At 41.2% G+C, this 16,354-nt stretch overlaps 1 protein-coding gene across 12 annotated transcripts in view; it reads left to right on the top strand.

The window, feature by feature from the left end:
• The window catches only part of znf536 (zinc finger protein 536), a 226,008-nt gene that overhangs the window by 40,740 nt on the left and 168,914 nt on the right, over nt 1–16,354 (top strand). For 2 of the 12 annotated variants that reach the window (XM_044192950.1, XM_044192956.1), the window contains exon 3: nt 6,342–6,450. The exons of the other annotated variants lie outside the window; for them this stretch is intronic. The gene's annotated coding sequence lies outside the window, so the exon portion shown is untranslated. The remainder of the gene's footprint in view (nt 1–6,341; nt 6,451–16,354) is intronic. 12 annotated transcript variants of the gene reach the window in all.

Raw genomic sequence — 16,354 nt, 5'->3', positions numbered from 1 at the left:
ACACCATGGATACAGTGGATTGAACCTCTGATGGTCCTTATATTAGTGTCTGCTCTGAGCTACACTCAAGTTGAAAAGAACCAAAACAAGCAGCTGCTATGTAGATAACCATAACTAAAGTGACGTTAGAATCCAAATGCGATTTGCGTTCCTGCGTGCGAGATAACTCAAACGTACCTTGAGTAAATAAGGGGACGGAGATGAAATGAAATACCCAAATGCTGCCTCCACTGGGGCCTGATTGAGTTCAGGTGGCTGGAAAGTGTCTCACCCAGGGCTAGTTGTCAGTGAAGGATCTGCTGTCTTCTCATCTGTCTGTGCTGCAGGGCTAACTGGTGAACATCGGGTGTGTTGCTTTGACGGATGTTTGTGTGCCTCCTGTGTTGCGGGGGGACGGGCCGTTGACACACTTCATATTTCAAAGGCAAGGTCTGAGGAAGAAATGAAGATTGATGCAGAAAAATGACGCGGCAACTCATTGCCCATTCAACACATATATTACCATTTACACATACGTGACACCTTTGTGCACGTCTGTATATCTATATATACATATGCATGGGCATGATCCAAAGCGCAGCACATTTTCACTTGGGGGGGTTTCCTCTGTTATTAGAGCCATGTGATATAATTGCATTTGATCTCCAAATAAACAGGGAATCAGTCCATCTCCTTGGTGGAGATGGCAGATGTGATGGACGAGCGCATTAGTGGAGAGGACAACATTAGATTTGCTCAAAATTATTGATCTTTTGTTTGTGAGCCAAGTCGGCGATAAATAACAGTGCATGGGAGATGTGACTCATTATCACTGTTCCAAAAGCCCGACAGACCTCTGTCAAAACACAGTCTCCTTCCCCCCTCTCTTCCTCCTTCCTTTCATCTCCGTCACTACAAACCAATTTAATCTGTTTTTAATCCTTCCCTCTTTTCTGTCGCCGGCGCCTTCAATGCAAGGCCTCACTGTCACTATCTGATTCCCTTAAAATTTTAATCCTGCACTGATAACCCTGTATTATTACATATTACACACACAGGCGGCAGGACACTCACACATACATACACATGCAAATATGTACACACAGCGTTTAGTGGCTCTCTCAGTGTTTTTATTCCTTTTTACCTTCTTAGTGAAGAAAAAATCCTTTTATCACACAATGGGTAATTTATATCCATTACCAGCGTTTTCAATCCTTTTCAGCGTGGCTGTCACTGCCTTTGGCACACTCATGATTAATGTGATCTAATAATAGTCTGCCATTATATTTCCTTTAGTAAAACATGTACCAACATCCTATTCAGCTCCACGAAATTCATTGCCCCTTAAAATATTTTCCCCCCTTTCGTTTGAAAGACAAGATTGCTGTTTTTTTTCCCTCCATCTCGTTGCCTCCCAGGAGGTGATTATTTGTTTTGGGGTGGGGTTGGAAGTGATGGCCCTTCCTCTATTTTCAGACACTTATGAGAATGATGAGAGGTGCCATGAAAGTGGTTTGTGTGGAAGCATTTGTGTGTGGAAGTGTGTCCGCAGAGTGTGTTGTCCTCACACTGATAGTGTACCATGTTGTGTTCATTTTCACATTGTTTTTCTTTTAATTGAAAAAGTTATTTCAATGAAAAATACATACATTTAATTGGTAATATTTACAGACTATCTGATTTAGTCATGAAAATAGCTGTTAATGTTGTCCATAATTACTGATTTTGAAGACAACTATACTGTCCAAACCCCTGACCACAAAAAATAATTTTTTTCTTTTGTCTTTCTTTCATTTGTTTCTTTTATAGCAGGTAGTTTGGAATGGGTAATGGAGAGGAAAGATGCTCCCCATGGAATGTGCATAGGATTATGAGTGTGTGTGTGTGTGTGTGTGTGTGTGTTACCGGGGAGGTGGTCCAGCAGTGGGCTCTGTTCCCTCCCAGCTGGACAGCCTGAGCCAGTCTGCCACTCATGGGGCACGTTTCAGACGGGGCGGTGCCAACGCTCACACACACACACACACACACACATGTGCGTGCACGCACGCGCGCACACACGCACACACACACACACACACACACACACACACACACACACAATCCTGGCTCCCTCCCACAAAGAGGGTTAACCCTTACTGGGTTCTTAGACTTGTATCCAGGATGAACAGGTGGTCCCACAAAACATGGGCATCCATTTCCTCATGACTTATCCCAGTGTGTGTGTGTGTGTGTGTGTGTGTGTGTGTGTTTGAGAAGGGAGGGGTAGACATGGGGGAAGAGAGAAAAAGAGTTCACATGACTGCGTAGCTTTGGTACACCTTTTGTATGTATGTTGGTTTTGCTCGTTACCAGGGTTTAGGGTCCCGCTGCTGCGTGAAATTGACATCAGATGGCCGTCGTGAGAAGAACAATATTACATCCAGCTTCCATTTAGCAAGGGACAGCTAATATATGTGTGCCCGTGCGAACATTTGTTTGTGTGTGTGTTCATCGGTACCTGACCCCAGAGTCTGACCGCACCAAACACAGCTGTCAACACTTTACATCTATGTTTTTTTTTCCTCCGTCTATCCAGGTTTTTTTTCTCTTGAATCCCTCCATCCAGGATCCTTCCATTAAACATAACTTGTATTGAGCCACATCTTATTCCCTTCAATGCCCCTCCCCCTCATGTCTCAAGTGATCCCTTCCCAGCAGAAAAAATCGAAGGTAAACCACTTCTAAGGCAAAAACAGCGCGATCCACTTTGGATGTTTTAAGTATCATCCTCTGATGGAAGTGGAGATGCAGGATTGTGATTGTTCCTTTGGTAAAACACGTCAAAATCACAAAGTTGCACGTTTATCACCTGACCGCTGCGATAATGCAAAGTTACACTCAGCATATGGTTGTTACAACACATAGCTGAGACCTTCTCTGCCTTTGATAATTGTAGGCTTTCATGCTCGAAGAAAACCCTCTTCTTTACTCCACTTTATTTGTTCTTTCGTGATTTTTCTGTGGCTCAGCCCCTACGAACCCCAGACACATGTGAAATAGACGTTTTGGAAAATATGAGTAAGTAAGCAGAGAGAAAGAGAGAAAGGCAGAGAGCAGAATGGAGCTGAAGAGATAAACATAAACAGAGCAGAGAGAAAGGAGGTTTCTCTCTGAGTCAGCAGGTTTTAGTAAAGTCTGATTAAACGAGGTGGGAAACCGGTTGGGGTAGTAAATAACAGAGGTGTCAGAATGTTGCTTAATGACCTGGATATCTATTGCATGAAATATGTAACTGCAGATCTAAGCAGGAGCTGTATTTTTTTCCTTCTTTTCTTTAATGCCTTAACATGTAGGGGGAGTCCAGATGTTTAAAACAACTTGTTGTGAGTGGAGTGCAAGTTTGCTTTAAAGGCTTTCCTGGCAGAAGAATTTGTTAGCACTTAACATTCTTATTAACATTATGTCTATTCTTAATTAACATAGAGTACATAATGCATTTTTTAATTTAAAAATTATTATCATTACTTAAGCCTGAACCTACCGCAGAATTTATCAGTCAAGACCACCAGTACTGACTGGATTTTAATGTGTGGATGCTGGTGGGTGCAGTCTAAAAATACTGCAATACTGTTTCTCCATAGTGTTATTAGGGCATGAGCAGTGACCACTGCGAGGACCCGATGCGAGGACCCTATTGAAAATGAAGGAATTATTATTCTTCCTTGAAATTTTTCAGGAGCTAAAGGTGCTCAAAAACTCACGAAACTTTGCACACATGTCAGAAGTGGCAAAAATGTACATAAAAAAATAAAAACCTCTTGGACCCATAAACCCAACAGTAAGTCAGCCATTTTGAATTTATTGGTCATTTATTTGGTCGATTTCCAGGTGCTGTACTTTAACAAACTCCTCCAAGAGAATTTATCAGATTGACTTCAAATTTGGGCAGTGCAATCTAAAGACGTTCGTGGTAAAAATTTGTTCAAAGTTTGAGTTTTCGTTGAAGGGCCTGTCCGAGGCGTGGTGTTGAATTTCCATGTTTTACCATGAAACAGGAAGTTGTTGTAACTTGAGTGTACATGGTCAAATCTGCCCCAAACTTGACGTGTTTGATAGGAGTCCTGGCCTGAAGACATCTACAGGCCAGTATTGAATCATAGTCATAGCGCCACCTAGTGGCAACAGGAAGTTACAGGCCCTATATTCTTAAAAATGACTCCCAGCAGGTTAACCAGATCTACCTCTTATGTGGTCAGTCTAAAGAGCTTGATGATGCTAAATAGTGAAGCTTGTGAGTTGTCATCAAACGCCATTGCCATGATGGCTCATTATTCGCTGTGAAACAGGAAGTTGTTGTAACTTGTCTGTACATTGTCCAATCTGCCCCAGCTTTCACATGTGATAAGAGTCCCTGCCGGAGGACATCTACATGCCAATAAGGAGTCATAGTCATTGCGCCACCTACTGGCAACAGGAAGTACGCCTTGTGTGACAATCATCATTTGATTTACATGAAATTTTCATTGTGTGCTCCACACTTGATCTTGAACTGGAACATAACTTATAATTAGTGGGTGTTCTCTACGCCTTATATAGGCACAGGAAATTATGTTTAACTCCTTTGTGCAGTGTCAAAAACAAATGAAAATTCAGAGCTGGGTCGGCCGACCTCAGATAACGACACTACAGCTGCGGCACACCCCTATGTGTGGGAAGGTGGGAGGGCCCGTTCATCGCTGCTTGCAGCTTTAATTTTACCATTGTTATTTCTGTCTATTCTGTACATACGACATCTTTTGTATTTTATGGTTTCAGCCTTATGGATAGAGGGCGTTGTGTGCTGTACTGATTGGATAGCCCTTTCAGGCAAATTTGTGATTTGTGATTTTTGACAAAAAAAAAGTCAACTTGACTAAAAAAATAAGCTCATTTACCATATATGACTAGTGAGAATTATTGCAATAACTAATTATGTATTTGTAACATTTGATATAACATGTAGGGCTGGACAATGGTATGATATTACCGATCAACATTCAGTGAAATCATGATGATATGATCATATTGTATTATGTTATTAAAATTGTCCAAATGAATCATTATAAATAAATTAATTAGTATGTTATGTATAAGTTACTGCAGCTTTTTATTTGTATGTGTGAAGAGTTTTGTCAGATTGTTATTTGTCTGGATATCAATTTGATAATTTTGTTTGTGTTTTTTCAGTATCAGTATCAGAAATATTCCTCTATATTGTCATATTGATTCAACCATATTGCTACCACATCATGCAAGTGAAGTCAAAAATAAAACAAAACATCAATAGAACATCAATACCCATCTTCCTGATATCAAGGGGTGCCACTGCAGTCCTTCAAGCACAGGTTGCCCTGCTTAGTATTGCTGAACAGAATTGCATATTATGAATGCTTATAATGAACTTTTAAAGGATAAGTCTGGTAATATTTCAGATTTTTCTTACTGTCGACAAATCCACAAAAAGACAAAAAACAACAATGGATTGATCCTTCTAACAAGAAGATTGTGTGCTATTTAGTATATGATGCTTCCGTGCCAGAGAGCTCCATTGTTGTCCAAAATCACATCCATGAGCCATACCATTACACTGGGTGACACGTTCATTCATTAACATGATAATGGGCACTGCAGTTTATTTTGACTCAATCCCACATACATTGTCTTGCTGCCGGAAATACAGTGCATGTTAATCCGCAACAGAAAAAGTCCCCAGTAATACAAATGCACAATTTACTCCTGTTTGAGTGAGTTTTGCTAAAAACTACAGGTCCCAGCTGTTTTCATAAATTATTTAGCCTTTTTATAAACTATATATTTGAAATTATATATATTTGTGACCTGTTCTTTTAAGATTTACACCCTGAGTTGTGCCACAGAAAGAGTAGGGAAGTCAGAAATATGTGAGAGAAGGATTAACACTTTAACAAGGATTGCTAGTTTTTTTTTTTTTTTTTTCAGGGGATATGATGATAATAAGACAAATATCAATAGACTTATCCTTTTTTAGTAGCATATTGTTATTGGGGACACATATAGAGTATGAATAAAAAATGGTTTTTAGTGCATGAAGAAAAGCCGGTGGATGAACAGGTGGAGGAGGAGAATGAACAGTGAGCTGGTGGTATTCAGAGGTTATTGCAGAGCAGTCAGCAGTGCAGCAGTCGATTCACCTTCCCCTCCTCTTTCCAGGGGGGGAAACCCCTTCCTGAGGAGGGGATGCTCGAAGCAGAGAGTGAAGGGGAGGGAGGGAAGGGGAGCAGTGGAGGCAGTGAACTCAGCACTTTCCTTATCTTCTCTCTCTCTCCCCCTCTCTCTCACTGTCTCTGTCTGTCTGTCTCTCCCAGGGCCCCCTGATCAGTGCAGAGTAGAAGCAGAGCTGAAGCTGAGGCTGGCTTAACAGGGCTAAGCACACTGTCACGCTGTCTAAGAAACTACCTCCACCCACTGTCTGAGGTGACTCAGGGTTTTCAGGGAAGAGGAAGTAAAAGAGGGACTGGGGGGGTTCAGGTATTTGTTAGTGACAGTAGTCTTGCATGAATGGGTGAAACTCAAGTGAAGGAGAAAGGAAAGAAGGATGGAAGAATAAGGGAGAAAAGAAAGTTAAAACACGGGGCGAGGAGGCAAACTGTGCCTGTGGAGCAGGTTACATTTATCCACACTATGATGCAATCTGTGTGGGGTGATGATGACGATCACTATGATGATGAGGATGATCATGCTAATGACACACACATACGCACACATTCATGGGCACACACATGCGCACACACACACAGCAGTTGGCTGGGACAACCGTTGTATGTGGATGTACAGAGGGCCTGCATGGGCATATCAACAGATAATTCCTATTTAATCCCATCAGTTATCCGCTGTAGTAGGGTTACTCTGTCTATCTTTAAGTTCAAGCTGGTTGGCTCTTATCTCTTTTGTCATTCTTCTCTCCAGTGTCCAGACCAGAAGCTGTGCACTGAGCGTGGTCTAGGTTGTGTAATATAGGTATGCGTGTGTGTGACTTGACCTATGTTTGAGGGCGTCAGATGCAGGAAGGGGAGTGCAAAATGTGCAACTGAAGCCTAGGAAGGTATGCGGAGAAGTTAGGGTCTTAGAAACCTCTTCAGCGTTGTCTGTCTGACAGACTGAAGTGGAAACCCTGCAGGCCTGTGTGACCCAGGCCTGATGCTCTGGCATGCTCCGAGGACGCGAGGTTAGTTCACCTAGCAGCTATTTCTTGTCCAGCTGTGGAAATGCCTTTGCCATCATATCAGGAATATCTAGCCAAGGTGTGGATGAACATGTTGCATTTATCTGTTAATAGCAGGGCCTAATACATGTAGCCATGGTAGTGATTTATTTCTGTGGATATTAAAGTGGGGATTGACTGCGATGCTGGTTTGGCATCTTAATGCAGTAGCATGACAGAGTTAGTGAACTCTTCTCCTCTCACAGCACCTTCTCTCATCCTTTCCTTTGCCAAATTTGGACGCTGACACTAAATGGATCTGCCATAATTCAGATGAGAGTGGGAGGATATACTGTATATATGTGTGTCTGTGTTAGTGTGTGCAGCCATGTGTGGTTGTAAAGTGAAGCATTATGGCAAAAAAAATGCCTGAATAATTTAGCACTCACATTATTTTCTAATGCCATTCTTTGGAATTTGACTCTGTCACTCTAACAAATGCGTATGTCGGAAAGTTCAGGGGATTTTGTAGGGCGCCTGTGAACAGTGAGTGATGGCAACCAGCCGACTCTCAGCTCCCTCTTGTCTACCAACAGCTCCATGTGAGCCTCGTGCACCATATTCCTTTCTCAAAACTAACGCAGTGGGGAATCGAAACAAAAAGGCCACATATTTTATTTACGTGTCAAAAGTGCAGTGAAAGGAGGGTAGGAAGGAGGGAGCGGGCGTATCACTCTATCCGTTGGTTGATATCATTCCATCCATGCGGATCAATTCTCCCAGACAAGGGGGATGAGAATGGGGCGAGCACAAGAAGGAGGGAGGGAGAGAAGGAAGAAGAGATGAAATGGTGGTCGTATTGATTTGTCAAAGAAATACAGTGTTGCGGGTTTTGCTTAAACGTCCACATAAACCTGAGCTGTCAGAGATGGGCGGGCATATACTCACATTTGGCCACACAGACATGGATTGTTGATTTTCTGCTTGGCTTAGCTGTACACAGTCTTACCCATCAACTTCACATGGAAACAGGCAACGTGGTCCCTGCTTTGTGGCATACGCTGCATGCAAAGTCTTCAAGCTTCTACAAAAAACTCCCTTGATTAGTCACTTTAAACTTCTCACTGTTTTGTGACAAAGTCCACTTACTAGCCTTTTCTGAAGCTTTCAACTGTATCTCTCAATATTCTTCAGCAGATTTTGCATAGACATGGACTGTGGATTTTATGTTAGTTGCTAAATTCTGTTTTTCCTCTTTTATGAGATCATCCTAGTAGCAACATACATGATTTATGAGAAGTATGAAGCACTGAGCAATGATCTTCCAGGGACTTCAGGTGTCTATGTTTAACAGGTAACTGGTGGGCCAAATTCCAAGAATCATGTTGCATTCAACTACCTATCCCGGCCACTTTTTAAGCTTCACTTAAAGCATAACTTTTCCATAATGACAATCACAACTTGACACCAATCTAACTCACATATTCCTACAAGATCCAGGACATAATAACCATGAACCCCCCCTAAAGTCTGTTTTCTAAACATGGCATCATGCATCTGCAGCTGCTTAGGCCCATACCTAAATTGTGAATAACTACAACAAATGTGGTAAGAGTGGAAAGAAAAAGACATTGAGGTTATATCTTAACACATTTTGTTATGATATAACCTCAATTAAGACCACCTATGCAAATTTAGCTGACTGTGATGAAACTCATATCTAGAAAGGACTAAGACATCAACTTTGTGTTTAATTGGTTCAAGGAATTTGCCAGTGTTGCTCTCAAAAAAATGTAGTCATCCCATATTTGACCATGGGTGAATAGAGACAAACCCTCTTCCACTCTGTGACTACATACCTGGCACAAGGAGTGGAGGAGGGGAATGAAATTAAAGAGCAGTTAAAGAAAACTGGAGAAAAGAGCAGAGAGTGTGCACAGGGCCATAAAAGGGATAGTTTAACCATTGATCGAGAGCAGTGGTGGAAATGGCATCTGTAAATCAATTTTATCTTGGAGCAGCTAAAGAGTGTTTTCTAATGAGGTTAATGCCACATAATGGCTAAATTCCTCTGCTTAAAAGATGCCCTCAAGGTGGTGGCAAGAGATAGATGTCGCCATGGAATGCTTAACACCTCACCATTCAACACCAAGCAGAGGGATGCCTTCTTCTTTCAGGGAGATTGTATCTTAAATGATGTTAAACCTTTATTCGTTAGAAGGTTTCGGGGGGTCGCTATATCACCCCGTACACCTTTGTCTACAGCTTGTTTTATCGATAGACAGATACATCTGTGGCTGAGATTGGGCATTTAGTAAATTATTCAGTCTGTGTTGTCCACTTCCAATATGATGAGTTCCTCAATGACCACAACTACAGCATTATAGAACAAACAATAAATACATTTACGTGCTATTTCCATATTTTCAAAAAAACAAACAAAACGGTATCAATCAAATTCAAACAACTATAACAGCTTTTTTGAATACCACTCGTCAATACCACTCACTACTAGGCAGCAGGCAGGCTAGCATGTCAAACTGGAACAGGCCGGGTACTGCCACTGAAAAGACAAACTGACCCAGCACTAATAGATTATGAATCAAGCAGATCTCTGGCAAATAGTAGTGTTTATGAAATCCTTTATGTTATGGGAGATCAGGACTGAGTGGTGGAGAGCAAAGGGCTTAGCAATGGCAACAAAACACCCCTCTCTACACAAAAGTACTGCATCAACACATTTTTTTTCAAAAATACATGATCATCTTCAGAATTATGTAACATGTGCACTAGAGTTAAATTAAAATGCGTTTGTGAAGGCCAATATAGACTATTATCATCATCATCATTATTATTATTATTATTATTATTAGTAGTAGTAGTAGTAGTAGTAGTATTATTAGCTAATAATGATAATTATATATTAGCATTATCAGCCAATTTCTTGCCACTTTGTTCATCCACCCATCTATTGGCCATCTAAAGTCCAAACCTGACCCAAGGGTAAAGTACTTCTTTATGCATTCAAAGACAATGTTTCTTGTGTGTCTTGACCAGACACAAATATTCATGGCTTCAGTGAGTGCATACAAGCCAGCTGACAGTTGTGGAATTAAATGGGTGGGTGAGTTTTCGAAAAGCCAAGAATGTTGGTTCCAAACCGGAGCTTGTCCAAAGTTAATTACAGTGTGCAAAACACAAACATAATACAAGCAAACATTGGCTACTGTTGGTTGGTCAGCCAGCATCTTTATTTTTTATAGTTTTGTCTCCTGAATGTGCTCCTCTGCACCTCTTGCTGAGTTGGGGCAGAGAGAAGTGGGCAGAAGGAGGAAGCTTTGAGAGTCAGTAACTGGTACAACCACAACCAGTACATGCGGGGATTCCCAAAGCATCCAGTATCAAGACTAATCATGAGCTAGCTAGCTAGCATGTCAGCAGACACAGATGTGTTGAAATATTACATTACACAAATTACATTAGATAGTAATGGATGCAAAATGAATCCTCTTTTTCTTCAGCGAGAGTGATCTGAGGAGTTTGTAAGTTGTAAACTAGACTCCACCATAAGGTTGTTGACGGAAAGCAGCTCGCAATCAGCAAGTATCTTTTTGTGATGACACTGTGGGTGCATTGCATTATGGGAGAGGCTTGGAGGACTCAGGCAATGTCAAGCAGGCTTTATGAATTTCCAATATTAAGCAATGGAATTTTGAATCATATCCATCATATTGGTGGTGGATGTAGCACTGATATAGGCTATTTAAAATATTAATTAGTCCAACATTGACCATATATATCGATCTAAGCTTATTCACTACCAACACTAGAATGGCAAACCATTGAAAAAGACAGAAGATATGCAGACATATATTTAAGATAATGCTATCAAATAACACAGTGCCTTGAAACCACTCTGTGGTTGTGTGTGTGTGTGTGTGTGTGTGTGTGTATGTGCGCGCACATGAAAAAAAATTGAGTACAACCAGCTTGCAGCATGAAACTTAAGGAAAGTTCATCTCCACAGACCTCTAGCATTGATCACTGGGGCCCTAAAGCTATTATCTTGATCTAATTAGGTTTAACATAAGTCTGTGTCACGGCCCGGTGCAAGGCTGCCTTGTCCCCAATTCCACACTTTCACAGCATCCCTATTTAAAAATAGCACACATGTGCCACACATACATGCATTGAATACTAATACTTTTTTTCCCAATTACACTGAGATCTACTTTAATGTCAGACTGAGGTCTAAGCAGGGAGAAATGATGTAATTCACGAGGCAATGAACAAGTGTGGGGTAATCTCCCAAGTTTCCCCTCACGTGTAGATGCATGTTAGTACTCCATCAAAGAGAAATTGGCGTAATTTCACCCCCTAGTATTAAAATGATCATCTGGAAGAATCTTGTTTTTCCACACTTGTATAAATACATGTATAGCCGTGAAATACAAAAGCTTTGATGAACTGGCTTTAGAGACATACAAAATAATGTTTGAGCAATATTTTAGAAAACATGAGCAGAATAGCCCCCTGATTGTTGTATATTTATAGTATAATATCTCTGTCTGTTTTCTGTTGTGTCTTGATGATGCAACTTATAGACTAAATCGACTTCAGATCTTTATTTATTTAGAGCTCTTTATTTCTACTCTGGATATTTCTACATGTATATTGTTTGAATACATAGAGAGAGATAGCCATAGAACATAGATAGCGATAGAAATATTTATTTGAAAAGGTGTGGAATAGCCTCCTAAATATGATATTTTTATATTTTGATATCTGATCTGATCTGTTATGTCGTGAAAATGTATCACGCCACAATTCTCATGCAACTCGAATGCTTAACTGACTCCGTAGAGCTAATTCTCTTCCACTCTACTCTCTGTATTCTCTCTGAGCTAGGAGTTGGAGATGATCTGAATACCCCACGCTCAAAAAGTGTAGAAGAGGAAACATGCACCCAGTGACCTAATAAGAAGACCTTTGAGGTGCACCCATTAATACAGCTGTCAAAAATATTCTATAAGAGAATATTATATATAATTTAATTTGTTTTATGCACCTTATATCTGGGCTGAGCTTCTTTAATACAGCTGTGAATTACCTACTCTGACACCTTATTCATTTTCAACATGATTAGCGGCAGTGGTGTGCATGACTGGCGCAGTGGGTGGCTGTGGCCCAGTGCACACACTCATGGGCTCATTATGCCATCGCGCAGGTGTAATGGAATGGACCCCCCCACACACACACACACACACACACACAGACAGGCATACATACAAGCCCTTGCATGTACAAACTGAAGAACATGAAAGCTTGCACACAGACTGAATACTGTGGGCCCTCTTGGCCTCTTTACAAAGCAACTTTTTTTCAATGTTGTACAATCTGGCCATCCACTACAGTCTTATTATTTCAGGGCCAGGCTGAGGAACCATGCTTCAGTGCCCATATAAGGGAAGACAAGTCTAAAAAAAAAGGTGTTAAGAGGACTCCCCTCCCTCTCCACTACTCCTGTGTCCTCTGTTATTATGAATAGTGGCGGTAAGAGAGAAAAGCATATACTTCATTCGAATCTGTTCATGGTTCCTGAAGGACCACTCTCGCCAGACGAGGGCCCTTTTTCTCCCCCCTCCCTCTTTTGATTGATATGTGAAATCCGTCTCTCTCCACAGCTCTAAAGGCAGTCCCTGTGTGTGTCTGAAAGGTGCTCATTGTTGAGTACAGACCACTTTGTCAAGAAACAATCCTGTTCCCAAGGAAGCTGAGAATGTCTTAAAAAAGATACAGGCCCTTATTGTGTACATTGGGGAACTTTAATTTTGCGTGTGAGGTCATTTTAATCCTGATGAATTTTTATAGTAGCGGTTGTAGTTCAATGGCTCGTTGCCCTAATGCTCTAAAGAAGGAGCAAAATAAAGGAAGAATGGGAAAGAATGAAAAACCCACCCACAGGCCTGTTGAACAATCCTAAACTTAAAGTGTCACAGAGAGCGAGGAGGAAGAGTAGAGGCCTTTGTTGATGGACACATTGGGATGTATTTAAGTTCTACAAAGGAGATTCCCTGAATGGAGGCTTGATTTCTGCTACAAGGTTTAAAAATGCATGGTCTAAGGATAGATTTGCCACAGGATAAAGTTTGTGTAGGGTAATCTCTTAGGCCTCAGAAGCTGATGTGAGTGAACCACCCAAGAAATTGCCTCTGAACTGATGCCAAAGACAACGAGCTTTTACAGACATGCATCTGTGACACTGCTAATGGTACGATTGCGCATTCTTAATTGGCATATTGGATTTTTCCAACGTCATTTTATCACATTTGACCTAGGCAAACTTTTACAATGAAATGTCATGTCAGAGTCTTATTCTTTATGATAATAGATGGGTAACCTCTCAGACTTCTTCTTTTGTGCAAACTAATGGTCTTATTTGAGCAGCAGTTTGTCTTTTCATCTGAGCTGTTTTGTTGCCGGTTCGCCCTCTGGCCGCGTGTAGGTTTAGACTGGATGCGAGCCAATTAGGCAGACGAGTTGAAATATAAACACCAAGCAGCTGAAAATGTGATCGTCCAATAAAGTTACTAAATTTTTGTACATTTTAGCAAATTAAAGTACTAGATAAGCACACAACTTGTTTCATTTTTAGTTCTTTTTTTAAAATGGTGCGCCGTTGCAGGAGGCTTGCTCATCACAATTGTGGCTAAATGGAAACTGGACCTTGTTTGAGAAAAGGCAGGGTGAGACCAAACAGCGTGATTCATAATGGTTATTTATGTGCCATGTAGCTGAGACTCAGCAGGGAGCAAAGACATGGTCTTTGCTAAGTACATATCTTTCTGCTTAGTTTCTCCTCAGCCAGGCTTGTGGCCTGTCTTCCTGATAAATATTTCTCATATGGATACCAAAAATACATCATCTCGATGATTTTGATCATCCCCAAAATAACGAGTGTAGGAGTCTGCGTTTTATCGAGCAAAGAAATGAGGTGCATTCAAACAAGTTTCTGTGGTGCGTAGTGTCGGAGGCAGACAGATTGCACATAGTTTGGGTTACCTCCAGTTTGGTGACAGATCCTCATAATGTCAAATTCCAGCAGCTAGCAAACACACATAAACACACCACCACTGACACTTGTTCCCTTTCTTTGTCCTTTCTCTAACTGTCATTTATTTCTTTCTCTGCTTTTCCCTCCTCCCTCCTTTCCCCTCTATTCTGAGATGCAGAGATCCAAGTGCGCGATGGTGCATTACTAAGGACACCTGCTCTGTTGATGTGGCCAGGCAGATAGACTGTGTACTTGAAAGAGTGTGTGTGTGTGTGTGTGTGTGTGTGTGTGTGTGTGTGTGTGTGTGTGTGCGTGCATGCATGCATTTATTCATTCATCAATTTTTAGGCTGAGACTGGGACCAAACCTATCAAAATTGTTCTGTAATGAATCCGTCCGTTTCTGCCTCAAATTATGCATAATGGGCTTTTAATTCTTTGCTCTGCAGCTATCCGAAACAGTGCCCTTCTCAAGGTTTGGCACCAAAAATAGTAAAAAAACTCAAGCCATACAGCCATAAAGTGTTAAATGGTAAGGTAGATATGCGTGATGAAAACATAAATGACATTAGTGTTAGAAAAGATGGCATTTATTTTTTTCTTTTTCTAAAAAAAGATCTTATCCTCATATACCATTAATATAGATCACCTTAAAACTATTTATAATGAAAATTGGAAGGAGACTGATATGGAACAGGAAGTAGACAGTAAGTGAAAACAGAGTTTTGGTGACTTTACCTTCTGCTACATCCCTGAGATAGATGCTTTAACCTCTTGTATCTTCATGAAAAAAAAATCACATGGCGCCTCCCTCCACTTGTCATTTCATTCATTCATTCCTCAAAAAAAGGGAGAAAGTCCTCTTTCCAGAGGGTAAAAATAAACAAAGGAGGGAGAGTTAAATGCCTAGGAGGGCACAATTTGTTCTGTTACATTATTGTGCTTTCTCTTTTTGCTCTAGAAGAAGAAAAAGAGTAAGCGAAGGAAGCGAAAAGGAATACTTTGCCATTTTATTACTGACATTTGAATGAGTTCTGTTCACATTCTCTCCTAAACCCCCACCCTGTGCCCTGTACCCCCACTACACCCCAACCGACATACAAAAAAAACTCTTATTCACTTAGTATGTAGGTCACATTACAGTGGTGTCTAGCTATTGGACATGGGTTTAGATAACTGTTTGTCAAGTATTAAATGCTTTTGCTGCCTCAGCAGCCTCTGCCACTGGTATTTCTCACACAGCTGTGCAACTGAAAGGAGGCAGCACCGCAGCAAAAATCATGTCACACATATACACACACACACACATGCACACACACGCTTTCAACCTCTGACGCTTTTTGTGTATGCTTAAAAAAATGTGTTTGCATAAAACATTCACTTTTCTCATATAAAAGTGCCTTATGTGGAGTTGAAAACAGGGTTTGAAAGGGAGTTAAAGCAGAATCTGTAAATGAGGACTGTGCTGTGGTGAATAGGAGGTAAACCCATTGACCTGAGGTGCTAACTCAAGCAGATGAATCTTTGCTTTTCTTTCCTCTTATCCCTGTTTGCTTTGGGTGACCTTGCACACCAGCCCTGATACAGTGTGTTCACATAGCACAGGCCTAACGGCTTAGATAGGCCCCAGCATGGCCGGCGTGGCCTCCTCAATTGTACACTTGCCGCTCACTACAACCACTACAACCTCCGATTTGGAAATGGCCAGGTGGATGTGCAGGGCAGAGGGGCGCTTTTATACCAGCAGGATCCAGGCAAGGAGTGAAGTGTTCACTTAAAACAGAAAGGCAGGAGACAAGAGGGGCACCTCGCTGCTGTACAGCATGAAATGAAAGATGCAAGAAGTGTGTGTGTGTCTATGTGTGTTTTTGTGAGTTATCCTCCCCTCCCTCTGTCCTTTGTATGAAATGAGCCCAGATGGTGATTGATTTTTCAAGTGCTGACATCCCTGCTTGAGAAGCACCCCTCCTTTCTGCACATACATGCACACACACACACACACACACACACACACACACACACACACACACACACACACACACACACACACTCACTCACACATACACACCCACACACATACCCTTCTTTGTGCCGAGCAAGTGAGGCACACTAACATCTCGGTGC

The sequence above is a fragment of the Siniperca chuatsi genome, linkage group LG1, assembly GCF_020085105.1.
Source record: "Siniperca chuatsi isolate FFG_IHB_CAS linkage group LG1, ASM2008510v1, whole genome shotgun sequence".
Classification (NCBI taxonomy): domain Eukaryota; kingdom Metazoa; phylum Chordata; class Actinopteri; order Centrarchiformes; family Sinipercidae; genus Siniperca; species Siniperca chuatsi.
Note: the sequence above shows the minus strand (reverse complement) of the source record. Positions and strands in the feature narration are given on the sequence as shown.